Genomic DNA, 24,792 nt, shown 5'->3' on the forward strand with positions numbered 1-24,792 from the left:
TGGTGGGATGGAGTACTGTTAACATGTACTGGCCTTATCGTGTAGGGTCCTGCTTATGGGATCTGCTAAGGTTGGTATTGTGTTGCAGGCCAGAAGTATTTGGCTGGGGGAGATACCTATCCGTGCCAGATGTATGTTGTTTGAGTCTCTCAAACCCATCGATGGTGCATGTGGACTATGTTGTGATTATGTTCCCAGTTCCATCTACAGATGTATGTCCATATATACCTATATTGATATATATGTGTTCACCTTTAACAGGGGGACAATCATTCCTTCAAATGACCCTTTCTGCAAACCGAAAGGACTAAGCTGTCATTTCTTATAGCAACACAGTTAAGAGAACTGCAGTTCTAAAGGCACCTTCACTGACTCTCGAACTGCAAGTTGGAATACATATCATAATGGCAGGGGGCATGACTCCCTGCACCCCCACCCCTCTGGGGGGCTGGCCCCCCAGAACCCCCCTACTGTGATATACAAACTCCTAGTGTGCACTACAATGGGGATAGGCAATTATTCCCCATCCCCACTATAGTGGCATCCGCAACCAAATTGCCTAATTTGCAATGAGTGAATGCATAGTGACATTCGCTCATTGCACATTCGATGCATGTATTGCAGGATTGTGCAATGTTGAGAACATACATTTGGCCTTCCAGCTTCCGGACACATGGATTTCTCCCTTTGAAAGGTGAGCCATATATATGCTGACATATATGCATTCCTAGTGCTGTCTATATATGGACATGTGGATATATACATATATATCGATGGCTGTATGCATATCTATGTATATATGTATTTATTGGCTTTTATTTATATATATATGTATGTATATGTATATAGATATGTCTATACCTATATCTACATATATAGATATGTTATATCCATTTAAAGATGAATATATATACACACACAAATGCATCTACATGGTGGAATACATTCCCTGTAATGTTGTATACCTGGGCTGGATGATATGTATGTGAAAATATCATGGTTATGCATATCTGCCATGACTTAGTGGTAAATTACTTTGTGTATGATGTGCGGGGTCCTGGTTACAAGCCTTGCAGGAGCTGCTTATCTTGTTGCTGGGCAGAACACACACACCTGCTTACAACTGCTTTACGGTGCCTTAATCGCACACTATCCAACAGGCCGTGTTCTGGCCAGCAACAAATTAAACAGCTCTTGCAAGGCTCAAACCACAGACCCTGCACACCGATGTACCACTAAGCCATGACAGGTACAAAGATATTCAATGTTTCAGAAACATATCAGCCAGTCCTGTCATGCAACAGTACAGAGAATATATACCAACATCTAGATGTCTGTGTGTGTAACTATAGTGCAGCCTTAACAGATACAACATACCCATATATGTATAGATACACATATATTCAGATATATATGTTGTTTAACTAACACTTTATACATATATATCACTATCTATGCACATATACCTCTATATCTGTTAGCAGATAAATATATTTATATAGGTATATATGGCCATGCATCTGTAGATAGCAACTGCAGATTAACAAATACACCTATGTCCACATGCACCATTAATGGGGTTGAGAGGCCCCGCACACTATACATCTTGTACGGATAGGCATCCCCCCACAGCCAAACACATGCACCCTGCAATACATTACCAAGTACAGTCTGCCTCCCACAGGACATGTAATATGTGGAAGCTGTCAACGTTCCCAGAATACAGATACACAGACACATATATGCAGATACAGATATATATATATATATATATATATATATATATATATATATATGTGTGACTACACATACACATGCAGATATATGTACAGTAAGATACATATGTAGGAGGTGCACACAATATGGAACAGCCACTATGCCTACAGTTAACACCTGAACAACTGGACACTGTATGGGCTACACATACTAATGTCAATCATTGCCTGCAACATATACCCATAGAAAGGTCATAGGAAAGACACCACACACAGGTTTGCAGAAATGGGACTCCTTTAATTGTGTACCATAATGGTCCTATATGCCGTATCATATAGCTGTTCAAATACTGACAACCATATAAACGGAGTACTGCAACTGTGAAACAGTTACACTTATACAGTAGTCTGGAAAGGTTCACAACTGTTGCAGTCCAAGCCAAGCTCTTCAGAATATACAATAGTGCTGACAGACTGGGCCACAGGGTACCACACAATCAACAGTATGTACTGCAGGTGTGTAGTTCAGCAGCCTCTATCTACACGCTGTACAAACTCCGTAGGATGTAAAGAAGTTTTGTGATCAAATGGGTTGTACCCGGAACATAACAAGGCATAATGCACAGAACAGTCTGTATTGCAGGAGGCAGTAGGCTTGTAGTACCCCAAGTCATGTAAGTAATGTCAGTATAGGTGGAGTATACGGTACTGTACATCCACATACCTTGTGGCAGCTCACCCCTGATACCCCCAGATTTTTAACAGCCTAGGTCATTTACGGTACTCCACACCTGGACTCAATAATACAAGACCATATACCACTGTTACATACACTGGCCTCTGCAGTGCATAAGGGCGCACATGTGTTGTGTAGGTGATGCCCACACATATATGGCCCCAGCCCCACTGTATGTGTGGGGATACAACAACAGTGTACTAATGGCAGCAATGGCAGTGTGATATACTCACAGCCCACTACAGAACAACCCCCAACAACATGACATATGTGCACAGCTTGGTATGTAGATGGGAGACAGAGGCTGGAACACAGGCATATATGTGGTACACTGTTGCCATACACAAAGCAAGGTGCTGGTGTTACAAGATAATCTGCAACATACCCTTAGGGAATTGAAGTTAGATATAGACATGGATGTAGCCATTTACTGGTAGCACGCAACACACACACTGCTAGTGTCATATGTGACACAGGACCTGTGTGGTGGACGGACAACACATGATAGGCATACCTCTGCCCAGCAAGAGGTTAGGATCACAGTAGTGAGCTATGCAGACAGACTGCATTCCAAGGTATACTAGTAGGTGCACACACACACACCCTGTAACACCATTACTATGCAAAGCATTACACAACTCTACCCACAGTCTGTCTGTAGTTCCTGAACCTCCTACATTTATGTGTCCACTGGTGTGCAGGTTCTCCTGTAAGAGGTATTGCTACCTGCTGCCTGTATCACTGATGCCCACACACAGGACGTATGACCATCACACAAGAAATGTAAAGGGACCATGGCCACATGCTGTAGGGAGCTATAATGGGTGGTTTCCATGACAGTGGTAATTCAATGTAGTACACATGTGTAATTATATATATATATATATATATGGCTATCTGGATAAGTATATGTACATATATTTCCACTATATGTCCTGGACATGGAGTGTAGCCGTATGCCAGACCCTACAGTCCCACAGTAGTAGAGCAAGGGGATGCCAGCTATATATAGCAGGTATATTACTAGACTGTTGCTACTGTCATTGGGATTGTCTTCACAGACATGGTGTGTGTGTATGCTGACATCTGCTTATAACATGTGTGCCATTGGCTACTGATAGACATCCTAAGACAATCATTGTAAGGTACTGCTACTAACATGTAATGCCCCTGTGGAGTGCAGCAGAGATATTGGCCACTATATGTGGAACTTCAGACACACCCTGTATAGTCCAGAGGTATACATATAACCCCTTAGTGCACCCCATGTGTACCAGGCCTGACAATATGGATGTAGATAGCCATGTAGATGGGTATAACACATAACTACTGGTATACATTTGGCACCATAGGTGTTGGATTCACACACTCCTGTCTGGCCTGACACATAATGACCGCTGGTACAGGGGTGCCATAGACACATACCACCCACTAGATATTGACATACATCTGTACAGCATCCCACTGCTCTGTCTGACAACCATAACATTTAAGGGAGGCCTAGCAGCAGTACATCTAGTGAGTATCTGCACATAACATCCCACTGGTTAAGTACACTAAGCTGCTGGGCATGTAACAATGCACTGTGCAGGCTACAGGCAGTCTGGCTTAACACAGGCCTACATCTCATATGGGGTAATGCACATGTACCTGCATATATAGCAGGCTCAACAGCCATGTCACAGCACAGGGTAAGATACACCGGTGTGACAGTGCATGACCACAACCAATGTGAACATATGGTAAGCTGGCATAATATTACAGTATCTGGGCTATCTGATCTACACCATCCTCATATGTGTCACTCACAGAATGACCCTACATATTCTGGGCTGCTACACAGTTTGTCATGATGGCTGTCTGTGGTGTGGGACGTTTGTTTGTATGGCTCTACAAACATTTATCGCAAAAAGGTACCATACAGTGGGGCAGCATGTAACATCTGAGGGGGAGGTAGAACAATGACATCCACCACAGTCTGTACACAGGCTGAGGTACATATTAACAATACATGCACTGCCGACATTCACCATCACTACACAGACCTCAGTACTGTACAATCATCTACAGAATGTCCAGCTTATGGCATGAAATATAACCACTACTGTACATGACATGTGTAGCACTCTGATTTATCACTAGCTTGTTTTCAGATATGATGACAGTATTTGTGGTGTACAGCACATATGCACCACTTCATGCACGCCATTTGTACAAAGGCTGACAGAGGTGTGGCTGACAGCACATACACAGGGCCAGTATAGACATGTTACTGTGATAACCCCATATAATTTCCATTGTAACAGGGTTTGTTGCAACATATGTCCTATGAGGGATATGAAGTCAGTAACTGTCATTGCCTTCACCATCTACAGACTGCAATCCTCACACTAACTTCTGCATTCCACAGACTGATGCACTGTGGCTAACACATGAAACCTTAGGCACAACACTGCCCAGTCTGCAGATGACCCTGCAGATGGAGATTCCTTATATACATGGAACTGACATGGGAGGTATTGCGACATGTATGATGGGAATATCCAGACAAACACTGTTAAATCAACATTACTCCAAATGCAGTATAGCAGCACTTACAGTCTTTAGTCAGGTCAGGCACATCCCTCGCCTGTTGGTTGCCCACTTTCCACAGTGTATATTGTTAGAGGTAAATCCCTAATCCATCTGGGATGCTATTTGCCAAACATCAGATCTAGTTCCTGCTCACAGTGACTGCAAAGGCCCAACACCACCATGATGTTCCTAGGTATTGGAGAGTGTTTCCATGCAATTGGCTATAGGATTGTTACCACAGCTGTTCCACATGCAATCAGCTAGGGAAGGGCTGCAATTCATGCAGAGGCCATCAGCTGAGCATGTGCATCACGTAACATACACATACGGCTGCCTAAGCAAGGCAGGTGTGGGTCTCCACATCCACCAGAGAGGGAGTGGGGAAGGCAGACAGATGCAGATACATGTCAGGGAGGGGTGGGAGGGTAAAACTAAAGCATGTTTGTGTAACACACCTACCAGCACAGGGTATCAAACTCCCGGCAACTATGTAGTGCTATCACAGTTCAATGCAGTTATTGGATGCACCACATGGGTTACTTGATGTGGAGCACTCAGAACATATATGTCAGGGTGAGTGACATCTGCAACAGGGATACAGTAGATATACGGTAGGTATCGTACATGTGCCTGTCTGCATGAACATGTGCCAGCATCAACACAGGCACACTCACACAGGGATGCACACACATTGACACACTTGGCAGGTCCAGGAGTGCAACTCATCAGTTGTGGGATTGCCACAACACATCAATGTGCAGGTATAACATGCACCACATGGGTCATATGGAGGCAGTATGGGCAAAGAGTATGAGGAGATGTCAAACATCAGACAGCATGATTCAGTATGCCCTGGGGGGTGTAGTGAGTGTGGATGTGGACATATGCACCATACAACACACATATGTACAAACAGAGTGCCAGTTCTGACATGCATGGGTGCATGTCAACACAGGTGTGTGGTGGTCAACTGTGTCAGCAGGCTGTACAAGGGTAGGCAATGGGTATATCATGGCATCAGGCTACATGCCAGTGGTTTGCATTGTGGCTCAGGACTGTAGTTACTGCATTTGCCCACACCGGTGGGTATTGCATCCCCCATCCAGTCAGCTGGGTGACTATTGTGTGTGGCCAATGCTGTACACCACATGCCATGTATGTGTTCCTTAGTCCATGACATGGATGGTGTCTAGGATGTGCACACCTCCTACAGGCATATACAGTGACATGTGGAACTGTACCTGGGGTATCTCCCCCATGTTGTGCACATGGCTTATCAGTTGTGCCAGTCTTGCCCACCTGTGGCAGGAACTGGTAATGGGCAGCAGGTTTACCCTTCACCTACATTGATAGCATGCCAACAGCATTCCCTGATGTCAGTGTCATCAGTCCATACAGGGCATGTTGTCAGGCATGGTATGTCCATTGTGAATTACATGTGGAGGCACCACAGGTGGTGCAGGTGTCCATTGGGGAACATGGTGGAGGTGCACTGTCTGCATGTATGTGCATATTGGACAGATGGCCAGGGTGACATGCTCCCTGTAGCCCACTGCTATCACTGCATAGTTACTTTCAGTGGCCCATATGCAGTGTACTAACCACATATTGGCTGTTGCCTAGGCATGTGTGTGCATATGACACATGGGTTGAGTGTGTGCTTTGGGTAATAGTGGGGTTGCTAATTTGGATTGGCTGGCCTTGATGTCACATGAATGGGTATGGCTTTGCTACCCCAGCCTCCCAGCTAATTTACATCTGTTATCCCTGCATGGTTGACATTGTGATATATAGTAGGGCCACCATAAAAGTAATGAGCAAAATGCCCTCCACATTGGCCACAGGTGTCACACACTCACCTCTACACAGGATACAAGTTACACACACACACACACACACACACACACACACACACACACACACACACACACACACACACACACACACACACACACACCTACCTGTCATGTCTGGGAGTTGAACCCCTACCTAACTAGTTTATTACACTACAGCACTACGCAGTTATAGTACTCACCATGGATATTACTGGAGTACTTCTTCCCCAAAAGTGTATTTCACAGTGACTGACATCAGCAGGATTACCAAAGTAGGGCATTTCACCTGTACTGCAAGTGACTAGCCTAAAATGCATTGCTCCCTACACAAACAGTGAGACACACACAAAACATCCACAACTGTCATGTGTGGGTATAGAACCCCTGCCAAGGCCTATATTACACTACAGCATGGAGCACTTATAGGTTGCACCACAGGGAACTTTCTCCCCAAAGCTGTATTTCACAATGAATGACATCAGCAGGATTGGCAATATAGGGCATTTGAATTGTACTACACATGAGTAGCCTATGATGCATTGCTCCATACACAGACATACAAATTCACAAACACACAAGCACACAGTTGCCAGGTCCGGGGTTAGAACACCTTCCTAACTACTTTATCACACTACAGCAGTGCGCAGTTACAGGATGCACTACTGAGATTACTGGGCTATGATTTCCCCAGAGGTGTATTTTTAGGTGAGTGACGTCAGCAGCCTTGCCAAAGTCGAGTATGTGTATTGTACGGGGTGTGAGTGGCCTAAAAAGCATTGCTCTCTATGCAGTTGGACACACACACACACACACACACACACACACACACACACACACACACACACACACACACACACACACACAGTTGCCAGGTCTGGGGTTAGAACACCTACCTAACTACTTTATCACAATACAGCAGTATGCAGGTACAAGATGCGCTACGGAGATTACTGGGCTAGGATTTTCCCAGAGGTGTATTTCTAGGTGTGTGACATTAGCAGCCTTGCCCAATGTTTTGTATATGAACTGTACTGAGTGTGAGTAGCCTAGAAAGCATTTCTCTCTACACAGGCAGAGACCGAGACATGCACACATACACACACTCATACAGTTGCCAAGTCTGGGGTTAGGACTACTACCTAACTAGTTTACCAGCACAGCAGTACACAGTTATGGGATGTGCCATGGGGATTACTGAGCTACAGCTCCCCCAAAGGTGTATTTCACAGTGGATGACCTCAGCAGGCTTGTCATGATACTGCCATGGGGAGGGTGGTGTGTGGATGGGCCGTAACCCATTCATGTAGGGGTTGACATGCCGCATGCGGGCTCACATGGGGTCATATGCCACAGGTACATGTATACAGCTACTAGGTGACAACTTTCTTGTACAGTCATGTTGCACAGCCGGCACGTGCAACATGCCATCATGCTGACAGATACTGGTGGCTAGTATCTGCAGTGAGTGACACCTGCACCTCATGTGTTTGGGGCCCTTTGGCTGTGTGCTTGGTGGGACAGGCCCAAATGGCTCCTTGTCAGGGTCACCCTCTTCAACACATCTATGTCCATCTACCTTTGGCTTATTATAGTGTGTTGTCTGTAAATATATGTCTGTATTCCTATCCACTGCATGTGCAAGGCAGGAGTGGTGCATACTGACATGTGTCTGCACTAAGAACTGCAACTGCCAGATATGTCTGGTCCACTGTTGTTTGCTGACATGGCCTTCATGTGTTTAAGTGTGTGAGCATGCCCAGTATGGCCATCTATATTGCATGTGTGGATCAAGTCCAGGTGGTTTGTACTGCGGTGCTGACCTTTGTGTTGTACACTGACAGGTAGCATGCTATGTCTGCAGGGTATACATTGGTAATTTGGCATTGACTGTTGCTACATTTCTGCATAGTGGGGGGGACACTTGACTGTTTCTATATTTCTACACAGGGGTGGGGGGGCACACCTTACTGTTACTATAAGTGTACATAGGAAGGTGGGGCACACCTTACACTTTTACACAGTTGCTAGGACTGTACTGGTATGTCAGGTACACCATTTCAGTCTGTAGTCTTACCTATCATGCTGGCTAGAGGCATACCAGTGTACTACAGATCGTAGCTTTCACTACCTACATATTAGTTTCTGACTTCCTAGCCTTCACAACTTACATCCATCTGGCTGGCCTGCTGTAGTCTGTCTGTGTAGGGCTGGGGTAGGGGTTACCCATGGTGCTCATTCAGAGGCCATAGTACAACATTTGTTTGTGTTTGTCGACACCTATCCTGCTGGTTGTGACTGTTGATGGGTATGTGCCCCCCAGACTTTCACCTTGTGGGTGTCCCAGTATTGTGGATGGTGCTGCAGGGCTGCCTATGTCGGATGCACATAGTACACTCCCTATACATGGTTGAGCACAGGTAGTGTCATGTTTGGCATCCCTTTTACTGTATGTGCAAGTCGGAGAGAGGTGTCATTCCCTGGGTCCCTACTGTGTCAGTGCATGTGCTATGTGTTACCTCTTTGCCAAGGCCAGGGCATACTTGGCATGCCTCCTTCTGCCTATTGGGGCAGGCTCAGGTTGTTCCTCCTCCAAGTCACTCTGCATCTGTGCAGGCCTTGGCACTGGTGTGGGGCTGTGTGGCCCTGCCCTATGCTGTTCCTGCTGCAGCTGTTTCCGCAGGATCATATTGTGTAGCATGGCACATACAAGGACAATTTGGGTACATGTAGTTGATGAGTACTGCAAGGCTCCAGCGGATATGTCCTGGCACCAGAACCATGACTTGAGCATCCCAAACACCCGCTCTATTATGATTTGTGTTTGTGCGTGTGTCTCATTATGGAGTTCTTGTTCAGGTGTGTGTGCGTTTCTGATGGGTGTCATCAGCCATGGCTCCAGTGCGTATCCAGCATCCCCCACTAGGTGACCATGTGGGATGTCCCCATTGGCAAATATCTGGTACAGCTGCGCCAGATGCCAGATGTGGGAATTGTGGTAGCTTCCAGGGCAGCCAGCACACACATTCATTATTATGCCCTGGGCATCGCACATGACCTCGCAGTTGATGGAGGGGAAACCCTTGCAGTTGATGTAGACCCTACCCCGCTTACCTGGTGGTGCTTTAATGTGTATGTGCATGCAGTCTATTGCACCCACTTCCTCAGGGTATTCTGCTATTTGGTGGATGAGACGCATATTGCTGGCCAACGCCTCACAGGTGATGGAGAAATATACATGCTCACCAACATGTGCTGACATGGCATCCAGGAACTGGTGGAGTACTCTGGATGCTGATGCCTGTGAGATCCCCATCATATCCCCAGCTGGCCTTTGGAAGGTACCTGTAGCTAGTATTCTTAGGCCTACACATACTTTGGTATCCACTGGGATGGGCTCCCCTCTGTTGGTTCTGTGTGTCAGGCGTGACTGGCACAGCTCAACAATATGCTGTAGGAGGTCCCTGTCCACCCTATAGCACTCCACTATCTCCAGCTCAAGTAGCCCTTGGTAGGTTACCCTAGGTCTGTACACTCTTCAACTTCTTCTCACTGTGGGCTGCTCAGCGGCATTCACATCCTCACCACCCTCAGCCTCTGGCACATGCTGGTTTATGATGGCAAAAGCAGCCCCTAACATTTTTTCTCTTGCTTTCGTTTTGTAAAATTTCCCCATCTGTATACACCGGTGGTGCAGAGTCTTTGGGAAAAACAAGGGGGAAAGGTGTTTGCATAGTTTATAGTAGTGTGCTGGGCTGGGCTGCTGCCTATGTAATTGGCTGATTCTGATACATTTCACCTGTCAGCTAAGCTAGTTCTCTTTGATTACCTTCCTACTGCTGTTTTCCCTTCTCATTGCCTTCCTGTTTAAGCCCGTGTGCATGCCGTGCAAATGGAGTGCTCCAATGTGCACGAAGCTGCTATTTCCTGGTTTAACTTCCTTTTTCTTCCTGTACAGCCCAGTGCGCGGCACACACACCTGCTTACACTTTATAGAGAGTGCTAGGCAGGTTTAGACACACCCCTAGCTTAGCTGTGCTAAGCTAGGGGGCAATCCTGAGCCACAGGTCTCCAATCCACTTACAGCATGCCTGACACCCCCCCCATGATGTCACCTATATCCTAGTCTTGCACCCAGCTATTTATACTCTTACACTCTTGGGACCTGTCTCACACCCTGGGTAAATCTGGGATTCACTAACCCTTCCCTCATTTGCATAGGATTTCCTGCTAATGCATAGTTACATGTCCCACACTGAGCCTCCCCCGTTAGCAACCATTACTCACTGGCCAGGTTGTCTTCTGACTTCCATTGACTTGCATGGCAGAATACTGATTTTAGTTACAATGCTTATTTTATGCTTATTTTATTATTTTCCCCCCGATCCTGTTTGTGCGTCACTGCCCTATGCTTAACCAGGCGAGCTCGGCGAAAAGAAAATTAAATGTTGTTTATTTTTTTTTTTCTGTTTGCAATGCCAATGGTCTTCTTCTTGGACATTGGCATGCTTCCTCAATGATATGCAGCCTTTATTTGGAGCTGTTATAGCTCCGTTTTGTAGATTGCAGAACTGTACTCCATTACTAACCGAGTACATTTCTGCACACTGCACTTGTCCTGCACGGACAGCTGCCAGCTTCCTGGATTGCATATTACCCTCATTTGCATGGTTTTCACCTGCTAATGAGGGTAATTTGCATACAGGAGCTTGGTCCGTGCAGGATTAGCCTAAGAGCTCACATGCTCATTCCTGGATCGCACGTTGGCCATATTTCCGAAATAGCTCTTAAACTAATTCTGCACGCTATAAAGGGCTTTGTAAATCCGGGGCAAGTGCTTAGCATGACAGGTAAAATATTGTCAAGAAAATTTGCAAATGCTTTCAGATGGCCGTGGGAGAATTCACCATGCTTCCATTTGGAGACTAAGGTTTGGACTCTGAAATTTATTGATTTATTAATTTGTATGTAATCCACATGGACCTTTTTCAAACTTAACCTGGGAACACTGCCTGGTTAAGTGACTTCAGAGTCACACAGTTAGGTAAAAAGGGACTGAGGGAATCAAATCCTTGCCCACCGAAAGCAACTCATAGCCTTAACCCTCTATGCTAGTTGCCAGGTGATGTACAATAACACATAACATTAATGGATTCATTGGACACACATCGTCTGCAGCCTTTACACTTCCTACCACTTGAGTGGCAGAATTAGTGAACCTCTTGAATGCATGCCGATATGTGAAGCATAGCACATGGTAATATCGCCATCAGAAGGGATGGAGGGAAAGATGGAAAAACACTTGAGAATCACAGTCACATCTGAGAAATCTGTTGGACTTCGCAGTGGTCTCTGTACTCAGAAGATAGAATGTCCCCAAAGATAAGCCACTGGTTGGTTGCACTGGTGTCAGATGTGACAAAAAAGGGGCACATGCATAAAAAGTCATTTTTATAGAGCAACAGCAGTACATGTGAATAAGGACCATGTTAAACCCTTTCAAAATGCATATTAAGCTATAGCAATGAAAACAGCATTGTTATTATTTCACACAATAGTAATGAAAACAACAATATTATTTCACATAACTCAAGTCTTAAAACAGATGTTGTTTGCTTATCTGGGGAAATCAAAAATAGTGAATACATCTGCACACACAACACTGAAATATACTGAGCTTTCCAGCTCCAGGCCACTTCCTACTGTTCCTGTCTGTGCTCCAAGAATTACATAATATGTATTTTAGGATTCTTCCTTGCAAAGTGAGAGCTGCTTTACAAAGGTCTGCTGTACCCACCCTTAAAGTACTGTCTATTGTTAACTGAGTGGCAACTCATAAAACGTGTCATAAAAATCTGTGCAATTTGTCATTAAGGGATACAGCATTGATGGATACTGCAATAATGTGTGCTTATCTTTTTTACATGAATAGTGAAAACAAAGCATTGAATTGTCTCAGAGTACATCTGCCAAACTCTGACTGACATATTTATTTTACACACACTGAACTAACAGGATGATAAACCAGAGGTCAACACTGCAATGCAGACTTCATTATATAGAGATAAACAAAGAAATATGTAGAGCGATCTGTGGCAGATCTGAATAAATGTATTTTGTTTTACCACTCATTATGAAAGAAGGGACCTATTTGTTCTGGATGACAGTAAATGTACTTTCCTAACTACTGTAAGAACACTAATTCTACTACCTCATTTACAGAACAGCAGTTCCAGTAAAACTGCTAATTATATGCAGTTCTGCCCAGTCTGTTACTACAGGTCTTGTCTAACTGTGCAATTGATTAGAAGACTATCAATCTACCTTGAACTGAATCATTAGATGCCTGTCTTTAACTCTCTACAGGCTGGATTTTATTCAGTCATAGCAAAATTATTTTCAGCATAGTTGAAACTTATAGCTAAGGGCTAGGTATCCATTTATCACTTACGGATTTGTTAGACATCATGATTTTCCACTTAGGGAGTGCAGTGTTGCTTGATTTTCAGATGATTTTAACAATCACAGCATTATGAACACTGAAGAACTTTTGATAGCTGTCTTCAAAGCCTAAAGAAAAAGGAATATTTTTGATCAGCATGTTTTTCTCCAAGTCTGCCTCAGTGATGGACGTGTTATATTGCCAGGGCAGTAGATAATGTTGTCGACCCACAGCAAGAAGGTGCCTTCTGTGCAGAGTCTGCATTTCCTCCATGTGTTGCATGGGTTTCATCTGGGTGCTCTGGTTTCCTCTCACATTCCAAAGACATGCAGTAAGTGCATTAGACACTCTAAATTGGCCATAGGTGTGAGTGTGTGTGCAAGTGGTGTGAACGAATTACCACGGCGGGGCTAGCCATCTGGCAATGTAAACCTTGGCTCTAGATGATTGCTAGTACTGAAGTGGCACCGTCCCTCCAAAATCTACTTCAACCCCCCACTATGCTCCAGCAAAAAAAAAACAATTACAGGTAACTAAAACCAGGAATTCTGCTGGAGAAGCTCTCTTCTCCTACTCCATAGCAATATTATGGAATACCCTTCCTCACACTATAACGTCTGTGTCATCATGCACTAACTTCAAAGTTGCTCTAAAATCTCATCTAAAAGAGCACTGGACTTGACCCTGTAACAAACCTCTTTAACATCTCTACCCCACCCTCTTTAATCCCTTTCTTCCACCCCTCTAACTACCGTGGATTGCAGCCAAATACATTGCTTGTAAACCTATATCTCAGCTGTAATCTTAGCCACTGTTATTTAAGGGTAATACCTGCTAGCTCAGTTATTAAAATACTTTTAATGTTTATGGCACCAATGATATACGTGTTGTACCATTTAACTAAATACTTAATTTCATTTTGAACTATAACTGTTTACTACTATTGTTAAACAAAACCTACCTATACTTCTTGTAACTTGTAATTAATTATTGTTTTTAATTGTTGTTTTAATTGTGGAGCTTTTCTGCCCGGGCCTCTGCTGAAAAAGGACCTGTGTCCAGTCGGATTTTCCCAGTCAACAAATGTAAATAAAATAAAATAAACAAAAATAAAATACATTACAACCCCTCCATCTTAACCCAAACCTTAAACTCAATAATAATATAATAATAAATGATTACCCTCTCTTAAAGGAGAAAATTGTACTGGATATCTGTTACTATAGGAAGTAGTCACTTAATGAGATGAGGCTGGAGTTAAACCTCTCCAAAAGTTGCACCATTATCTTAAGACAACTTAGAGAGCTTTGTGCTAAATTTTACTTTGAACTTGATTCTACTCCTGATGAAATAAATACATGTAATATATTCTGGTCCTTTCTATTAATGAAAAAGAAAATTATTTCAAATACATATAAGCTTATCACTGGCCATTAGATATCAAAAGGAAACACTCTTCTCCAACTACTGGACTAAGCTTAACTCATCAATCTCCCCAACTCAAATTATTCGCTCCATTCAAACAAATTCAAAATTATTTCCTTTAAAAAGCTATATTAACCCATCTAATGATTTTAAACAATGCATACCTCACCCCTGCCTAGATTAATACATTTGACCATTCCTTTTCCCCATGCTGCCAGTACTGCAATAACCAAAAAGCCAACATCTTTCATATGTTCTAGAGTTGTAAATGTGCCTGTAAGTTATGGTGTTCACTTAGGGTTCAACTACAAAAAATGGGATATGAGAAGGCCACCCTTTCCTGGGAGTTTACTATGCTGCACATTCCTCCGTTAGGAAATTGCAAAATCATATTTTAATCACTGTATTTGCTCTAATTAAACTTAATCACTCTAAATTGAAAAGACAGTGCTGTAATGACATGGAAAGGGTTCACATAAATGGCTATAAAATACTTATTAGCCCACAAGTATCTAATGTACTGTCAGAAATGCCACCCGCAATTTACTGAATATTGAGACACCTTTTTCAATATATTTTCATAATAATATTTCCTAATTTCTGTGAAGACCTTGGGGTTGGGCTTTAGTTTTTTTCTTCTCTTGCTATACCATGTTGACAGCCCTTTGCTATACCTGCTTCTTTTTTATCTGGGCTTACAAGTATATAAGATTTTTCCCCTTTCAATTTTTCTTCATTTTATCATACAAAGTTAAATATCATGCTTAACAATATGGGCAAGTAGCATGCTTGTACATAGTTTTCTTCTTAACTGTTTTTTGTTATAATCATACATTGTTTAATATTTCATGCTCATGAACAAAACAAAAAACAAAAACAAAAAACAAAAAACAAAAAAATATTCTCTTTTCCCGCCTTTGCTGAACTAGATTAGTCCAGATTTCAGGTTTTGCTGAATTCCGGACTGTGGTATAATTTCCTGTGTTGCCCATATCCTTACTTGGATAGGAGGAAGCTTCTCTGTTCACCAGTGAGAGTGGGGAGCTTTGAGCAGCCTATCTGTCCCTGGAGAAGTGGTCTCAGCCCTGAAACTAGTAGCTTATTGGCCGTTTTGGGTCAATTCCTATCTCTTTCAGTTTCCCTGCTTTAAAACCCGCATTTGCGCGGTTTTGCGCCAGTATACAACTCCGCAAAGCTCCTCGTGGTGTCCTGCAGAGTGATATAGGCAACAGAGAAACCCAAGAGAGCCTTTTTCAGATTTAAATATTTTTTCTCTGTTTTTTGCACCGACTGCCTTTTCTTGCCTAAAAAGCGAATTTCTAACTGATCTGTGCTTTAAAAAGTTTAAATTGCATTTGCCTTCTGCTTTTTACAGTTTTTGTACTTGTTTTATATCAATTTAAGTCATTTTTGTATTGCATAACTTTTGTAGGCTACACACTAAAGTGCGCTAGCCTGTTTATAGCATTTACAGTGTTTTCTGTGTGTTTTTCTGCTGTTTCCTGAAAAAAACAAAAAAAAATTCTCTTTTCCCGCCTTTGCTGAAATAGATTAGTCCAGATTTCAGGTTTTGCTGAATTCCGGACTGTGGTATAGTTTCCTGTGTTGCCTTGGTTGCTTATTGGCCATTTTGGGTCAATTCCTATCTCTTTCAGTTTCCCTGCTTTAAGCAGTTTTGCACGATTTAAACTATTCCCGGCTCCACAAAGTCTGCTCTTCATGTTTTCCCTTAGAACTGTTCTAAATCTCAAAGTAAGCACTCTATTTTCATTCTAAAGCCCTGCAGTTGCTCGTATAAGTAATCTTATAAGTAAGCACTAATAAACTAAAGCACTACACCCTCTTATACTCCCTTTAAGTACTTAGCTCCCTATTGGTCCTTTTTGATCAGTCAAAAAGTAGTTCCTTATACTAATCTGGCATGTCCAAAAGTCAGTTTCGGGTTTACTCTCCAGTCCAGCTGGTGAATCTGGGAATCTTGAGGCAATGTTACAACTGCCTTATGTACAGAGACCACCCTCTCCTCCTCCCAACAAGCTCAAATATATGTGAGAGATGCAACTATATAGCCAAACTGGAGGCTGAGCTCTCTCAACCCAGTACTGGTGCAGTCAGTCAAGAGGAGAAGGTAACCACACACACCACAAATCCAGTCTCACATAGACCTATCGCAACAGCAAACCAAACACATAAACACACAAAATCATACTCGGAGGCTCTAAATAAAAATCTGCCCAAGCAGCAGAGACCTCCAAAGCAGACTTCCAAGCAACTGCTACCACACAACAATACCCACGTATCACATAGTTCACAAAGTCAGTGTGCCACACAGTCACAGCCCTTAAGGCTTAACAACACACCTGATACACTTGTAATAGGTGACTCTATTGTCAGACACACTGACGTCCCACTCCCCAGGCTGAACAAGGAGAAGGTCACTGTAAGCTGCCTGTCAGGTGCCAGGATCCACCACATAACACAAGCACTCAGGTCACTCCAAAGCAAGTACAAATATGACTCCGTCATTGTTCATGCAGGTGTGAATGACCTGAGATGTACCTCCCTGGACTACATGAAAAGAGACATAGAGGAGCTCTCTGATCATGTAGCCCAGGCCGGTATGACCCTGACCTTGAGTAGCATCTTACCCTCACCAAGAATGATGCCACAGTATAAAGATAAAATGATCAATTTTAACAATTGGCTAAAGTATTTGTGTCATTCAAAAGGGATCCAGTGTCTGTCAGCCTGGGATGACATGCTCGACAAGCCACGTTGCTGCACTATGGATGGCTTGCACCTGTCACCCCTGGGCTTTCGAATACAGGCTAAGGCTCTTGCCACCCCCATAGTGCCTTTTTTAGGCAAGGCTCAAAAGACAAACCCACCTCCATAGACAACACAGGGAAAAAGAAACTAAGGGTAATGCTGCTCACTGCCAGAAGTCTAAACCTCAAGATGCACGCACTCGAGGCTCTCCTCAGTATGGAGAATATTGATAACTGTGCAGTAACAGAAACCTGGTTCAAGGCTCCCAAGAGCACCCCAGCACTACCAGATTATACCTCATACCATGCTTTTCGGCCCCAAAACTTGGACCGAACCACAAAAGGAGGGGGAGTATCCATATTCATCAAAGATACCCACACCTCCAGGTTAGTGGCACTGCACGAAGCATCGGAGACCATCCATGTGCAACTAACAGTGGGCAAAACTGCCTTTCAGTTTGTAGCCTGCTACAGACCACTCTCCCAAACTCAGGAACCCCACTTGGTTTTCCTGAGAACACTGGAGAATATCTCCAAATCACGAAAAAACATCTGCAAACCAAGAACAAACGTGACAACCAAGTTGACAGCTACAATCCTTTATTCTATGAAGCGCTTTTCATTCAGGTACAATTCATGAACTTCTTAAGATAAGAAACACAATAAGTTAATCACATTTAAATGGCAGATCAAGCTAGTCAGCTGATGTTCAGACCTTACTGATTTAAAGGTACATACTTGTTACTTGATTAACAAATAAACTTTGGTACCAGTTGTAATTTTATACATTCAGCAAAATACTGGACTTCAAGTTGCAACTTTTTATATTTTAAGAGAGTGTGATCAAAGTTAGATAATAGCTCAGATATGTTCACTTCGTCCCTAGCCAGATTCCCTATGCAATGTAAATTGTTGGAAAACATACCCGTAGTTGAAGCCAACCAGTCTTTCAAATTTGGAATTCCAATAAGCCCTGGGACTGTATTTTGCTGAATGTATAAAATTACAACTGGTACCGAAGGGCTTAAGAATATGCCAGTATCCAACAGGCCTGGTTCCTGAATCTAATTTCCATCAGGAGTTTGTGAAACTTTTTAATAAACAAGGTTTAGAACTGTTGGACATTATGAGTAAAAATTATAAACTGCTAGCAGACGAATTAAATGAAGTAAGCACAACCTTGGATGTACAAATTAAATCACATCCTGATTTTGAAAGATATAAATACAAATACATTCATATTTTTCAAACAATATATTCATACATGATGAAAGCAAAAGGTATAAAATGTAAAAAACTTGAGCGTGACCGTTTACAGTATAAAAACGGTACAGCTTACCCACGCCCACCTCCAGCACAGCAATGGAAAACACGAGGTAATGGAAAGGAAGCTGGCATATACTCACATACCAATCAGGGTAACAATACACCATTTTGCTGACAAGAGACTAATACACATGATAGTAACATGGAAAATGACAACATTGAGCCTACAAGACAACAGAATAATATAGACACACAATCAAATACACCTTCAAATGGAACAACTAATGAAGGTGGATTGCGGAGACGTGAACATATACATAATTTAAATAATAATGGTAATAATGGTGGCAATGTGAGGTCAAACAATAATAATCAGTGTCTAATAATCAACAGGGTTTTCAGAGAGGAAGAGCACAGAACAGACGGAATCAACGAAAGAAGCACAACAGATGGAGATAGTTGAAATTGTTGATGAAAATAAACTTTCAGTTATCACTAACTCTGAAGGAGACTTTTATGTGTATAACTTTTCCTCAGTAGACGTCTGGAGTGATTTAGTAAATGTGCTAGCTAAAGGTTTTACTTTTGTTCCATCAAAAAGAATAAATGTTACCAACCATATAATAGATTTGAAAATGTATGTTAGAAAATTAAATTTACAAGTACTGTTGGGGAACATAAATAGACCACAGATGCAACAATACAGAATTGCTAGCACTTACAACCCACCACTGCACAATTTATTGCATACCTTTGAGAAGGTATGTGAGATTGACTTTAGATATTACAGCCTATGGGAAAAGGAGGTAGTATCTAAAGGGAATTTAACAAAAGAAGAACAGGAATGTATTGAATATCTTAAACAATCAAAAGTGCAGATCATGAGACCAGATAAAGGGGGTGGTCTGGTCTTTATGGACCCGATTGATTATGAGAATAAAATAGAATCAATACTGGATTCCGATTCATATGTTAAAGCTTTATTGAATGAATATAATCAGGTGAATCAGAGGATTAAAGTTTATATTAATGACCTATTTATTGAAGGCAGGATTGATTTGGACATGTATAATTACATGATTATGCCAGCACCTATAGCACCGACAATTTTTGGGGTGCATAAAATCCACAAAAACTTAATGGATCTGCATTTTAGACCCATTATAGACGGCAGAAACTCAGCAACCTATGCATGCGCAAAGGTGGTCGACTCACTACTCAAAAAATATGTGGTTAATGAAACTGGAATATGCAGGGACTCATGGTCCTTCTTAGAGAAGATGAATATAACTTTCTTACAGTTGATGTAAAGGATTTGTACACTTCAATACCCCAGGACTTAGGGACAGAATGGGTGTCCCTTAACCTTGTTAGTAAGGGGGCTCCACCAACAGAAATAGCATTGATAGAAGAACTACTAAATATTGTACTATCCCATAATTACATCTATTTTAAAAACAATTTTCATCATCAAAGAAAAGGAGTGGCCATGGGGTCGCCGTGCGGTTCAAGTTTCGCTAATTTGGTGATGAATTATTGGGAAAGCTCTTATGTATTTAATAAAGAGGAGATTAATGTACAGATAGTATATTTTACACGGTATTTGGATGATATATTTATTCTACTTAAAGGGAATAAAGAGCAGGCTAAACATCTAGTCGAATATTTCAATCAAACTACAGAATTTCTTGAATTTACATACAATTTTGATGAAAAGGAAATACCTTATTTGGATGTACTATTAGTTAAAAATAATATAGACAAAAGATATGAAGAAAAAATGTATCGAAAGCCATCTTACTCCAATACATTTCTCCACTTTTCAAGCGCACATCCCTTCCACCAAAAAAGGTCGGTGGTGAAGGCACAGCTTGTAAGGGCGGCAAGAATGACTACAAAGGAGGATGATTTTGTAGTTGAATGTCATTTATTAAGACAAATGTTTGTTAAGAGAGCATACTCTATTGAAGTATTGGAAAACATCATAAATGAAGTAGTAGATAAAAGATCTAGAGGGATATACAAACCCATATTGGGAAACAACAGAGTTGATGAGGCTATTATAACCTCAGGAAACACTAGTACCTTGGAAATGTCACAGGAGGCAGTGCTAAGTAACAATCAAAGTATGAGTACATATAATCATACTATTAATTTTGCGGTTACATTTAATATGGATTTCCAATATATAAAAATATTGTATGTAAAAACTGGAATATCATCACACAAGATAAGGAATTATTGGACAAGTTAGGACCAATTCCAAAATTTACTAAAGAAGAGATAAAAATTTCAAGAATTTGTTTGAAAGCACACACACCACAACTAATAAACTTAAGGGCATGCAACAATGTTGTGGTTGCCCATATTGTAAATATATACTGGTTGGTAAATCAATCACCATTAATAAAAGGGTATTGGTGAGCAAAGGTAATTACAATTGTAATTCCAAAATGGTTGTATATTTAGCAAAGTGTCAACACTGTGTTAGTTACTATATTGGTAAAACAATATGTAGACTAAGAGATAGAATATATGACCATTCGTATTGTATCAACAGATCCAATCAGGATAGTGCTTTAGCTAAACACATTCAAGAATACCCTAAGCATGAGTTTAAATTTTGGATATTTGAACAAGTAGTAGTAAATGTGAGGGGGGGGGTGGGCCTATGGAATTAGAACTTGAAAGAATGGAATTGTTATGGCAAATACGTCTGTATGCTTATAATAATCCGGGCCTAAATGACATGTGTTCAATAATGCCTATACTAAAAATGAAAAGTTTAGGTAGATAGTAATATACATATATATATTGAACCGAAAGTAAAGTATATATAGGTTTGAATTACAAATATTCTTTTATTGCAAGTAATTTTTATAACTCAGAGTGGAAGAAAAATGCTTTGTATTACGATAAAAGTTCAAGATAAAGAAAAATACATGGTATTAATCTATGTATAAGAATAAAAAGGTTTGCTGCGGAGTATAATGAATTGCTGCTGAAAGATAATAGTCAGTCTAAAAATCAGTTATATATATAAAATTTTAATAATATAAGATTTTTATTTTATTTAATACACATTTTATAAACTATATACTTATACACTTTTAAATATTTTAAATCTTTGGGTATATAGAAATGTTTATTTGTTAATCAAGTAACAAGTATGTACCTTTAAATCAGTAAGGTCTGAACATCAACTGACTAGCTTGATCTGCCATTTAAATGTGACTAACTTATTGTGTTTTTTATCTGAAGAAGTTCATGAATTGTACCTGAATGAAAAACGTTTCATAGAATAAAGGATTGTAGCTGTCAACTTGGTTGTCACATTTGTTCTTGGTTAACACTGGAGAATATGAAGGTCTCTCCAAACACCATCATATTGGGTGACTTCAACTACCCAAACATAGACTGGGAGCACTACTCAAGCCCCAACACCCTCACCCAACGGTTCCTAGAATTTATAAACTCAAATGCTATGGAACAAATGGTCACCACTCCCGCAAGAGGGGAAAACATATTTGACCTGATCATCACCAACACGGGGACTCTATGTTCCATACCAGAGGTATACCCCTCATTGGTAAGATCTGACCGTAAATTAATCTCTCTGGACATCCATATACAGTCCCCACCCCCCAGCCAAGGAAACCATGGTGAAAACTTCTCAAAAGCAAACTTCACACTTCTCAAAACCAAAGTGGAATCTTTCAAAGCCCCCGGGCCAGTGGAAAATACGGCCCAGACCGCAGAATCCTTTACAAACGCATTCTATGGGCACCTACAGGAATCAGTGGAACATGCTATCCCAAATAAAACCAAGACTCACTCCTCCAAAGGCAAGAGACCTGTCTGGTGGACCCCAGCCATAAATAAGCTATACAACAGAAGGAGGAAGCTACTACATGATAGAGCAAAATCCCAAAAAGGGAAGGCATCTCTAATCAGTACTAGCAAGAAGCTACGATCCCTCATAAAATCATCTAAGGCCAGCTTCGAAAGAAAAATTGCACAAGATGCTAAAGATAATCACAAGGCCTTCTTTAGTTATGTCAGGAACCTGGGTGGCAACTCCCAGATATGCTCTGAGTTAGTGCAAAATGACAAAAAATACACTGAACCCACAGACATTGCCAACATCCTGGCAGACAGGTTCAGTGCAAACTTCTCCCCTTCCCCCCAAAAGAGCAAATGTCTATCCCAACAGAGTGTAGCCTCCCTGACATCACAGATGCACAGGTGAGAGCTGCCCTCTACAAAGCAAAAAACACAGCATCAATGGGACCAGACGGTGTCCCGGGCTGCGTCTTACATGAGGTCCAAGAAGAACTGAACCCTCACATAAAGTCACTGTTCAATCTCAGCCTTGCTACAGGATATGTACCCAAGGAATGGCGTACAGCAATAGTGGTCCCACTCCACGAAGGTGGTGCCACAACGGACCCCAGAAACTATCGCCCTATAAGCCTGACTAGCCTGGTCTGCAAAGCTATGGAGTGTATCATTGTAGAACTCATAAACAAAGACATTGGGAACCTCCAAACACTGGATCCTACCCAATTCAGCTTTGTTAAGGGCAGATCTTGCCTCTTGAACCTGGTCAACTTCTTTGAAACAGTCACCAAGGCCATAGATGAAGGGAAGGTAATCCACACAGCCTACCTGGACCTTGCAAAAGCCTTCAACACAATACCCCACTCGGGCATCATAAATAAGCTCACCAGCTTAAATATCAACCCCTATGTCACAAGATGGGTTGCAAACTGGCTCAGGGATAAAACCCACATGGTCAGAATTGCAGGTGCCATGTCAGACTCTAAACCAGTTACAAGTGGCTTCCCACAAGGCTCAGTCCTGGGACCTCTCTTATTCAGTATATATTTCTCTGAGATACAGGCTAACACGGGAGGACTATGGCTGACCAAGTTCGCAGATGACTGCAAACTGGGTGCCATAATCGACTCACCAACTGACACAAGCATCCTCCAAAAGGGTCTCACAGAAACGGACAACTGGTGCCAGAGCCATGGCCTAAAGCTAAATGCCAAAAAGTGCATAGTCATCCCCTTTGGGAAAAACAAAGTGCCCACAAATTACCACATAGGTGGTAATCCATTAAGTACAGAAGAAGTAATTAGGGATTTGGGGACCCAAGTAGATAGCAATCTCTCCTTTGACAATCACGTTGCCAAAGTGGTTAGAAAGACCTTCTATATAGCCCACCTTATCATGAAAGGGTTCACATCTAGTTCAAAAGAGGTCATTGTGCCCCTCTACTCATCACTCATCAGGCCCATAATTGAATACAATGTCCCATTTGGGATGTACCTTACCCGGCACCTGCAGCAACTGGAAACACCCCAAAAGTACCTCACCAAGAGGATCAAGGGACTCAAACAGATGCCCTACGCAGTTAGGCTAAAGAAACTCCAGATCTACTCAGTTGCTTACCGTCTACTCAGAGGTGATCTGTGCCTGACGTATAAAGCCATGTCCAAACCAGAATTAATGGACATGCTCCACCTCAGGAAATCCAAATCCCTTAGAGTCACATGCTCCAGGGACTTAAACCTCAGCACAGAAATAAATAGGACATGCTGGAGGGACAGATTCATATCCCAGAGGCTCCCCTCACTCTGGAACAAAATCCCAATCCATATTAGGCAGAGCCCCTCAATAACCCTCTTCAAGAGAAATCTTGACGAGTGGATGGGAGATCATAGGTTTACCCCTGGGATGTCTTCTGTGTCCCTCCTAGACAGAGACACAGTAAACTAACCTTAAAAGGGCTATCTTCTGTGACCTACTATACAGAGGCACAGTCAACTAATCTAAAAGGGTGGCGAAAGCCAAACACACTCTGGCTAGGCTTATAAATGCCCTAGGGCAGATAGCCTAGTATCAACCTATGAACCTATGAATGCTTGAGTGCTACGGTTATGTAATTTTCAATGTATTTGTTAAAATTATTTTCAATAAAGATTTTTGGAAAAAAAATAAAGCACAAAAATGTGATAGGGATATTCTT

Source organism: Protopterus annectens, chromosome 1.part2 (genome assembly GCF_019279795.1).
Source record: "Protopterus annectens isolate FY-2018-M chromosome 1.part2, PAN1.0, whole genome shotgun sequence".
Taxonomy (NCBI): domain Eukaryota; kingdom Metazoa; phylum Chordata; order Ceratodontiformes; family Protopteridae; genus Protopterus; species Protopterus annectens.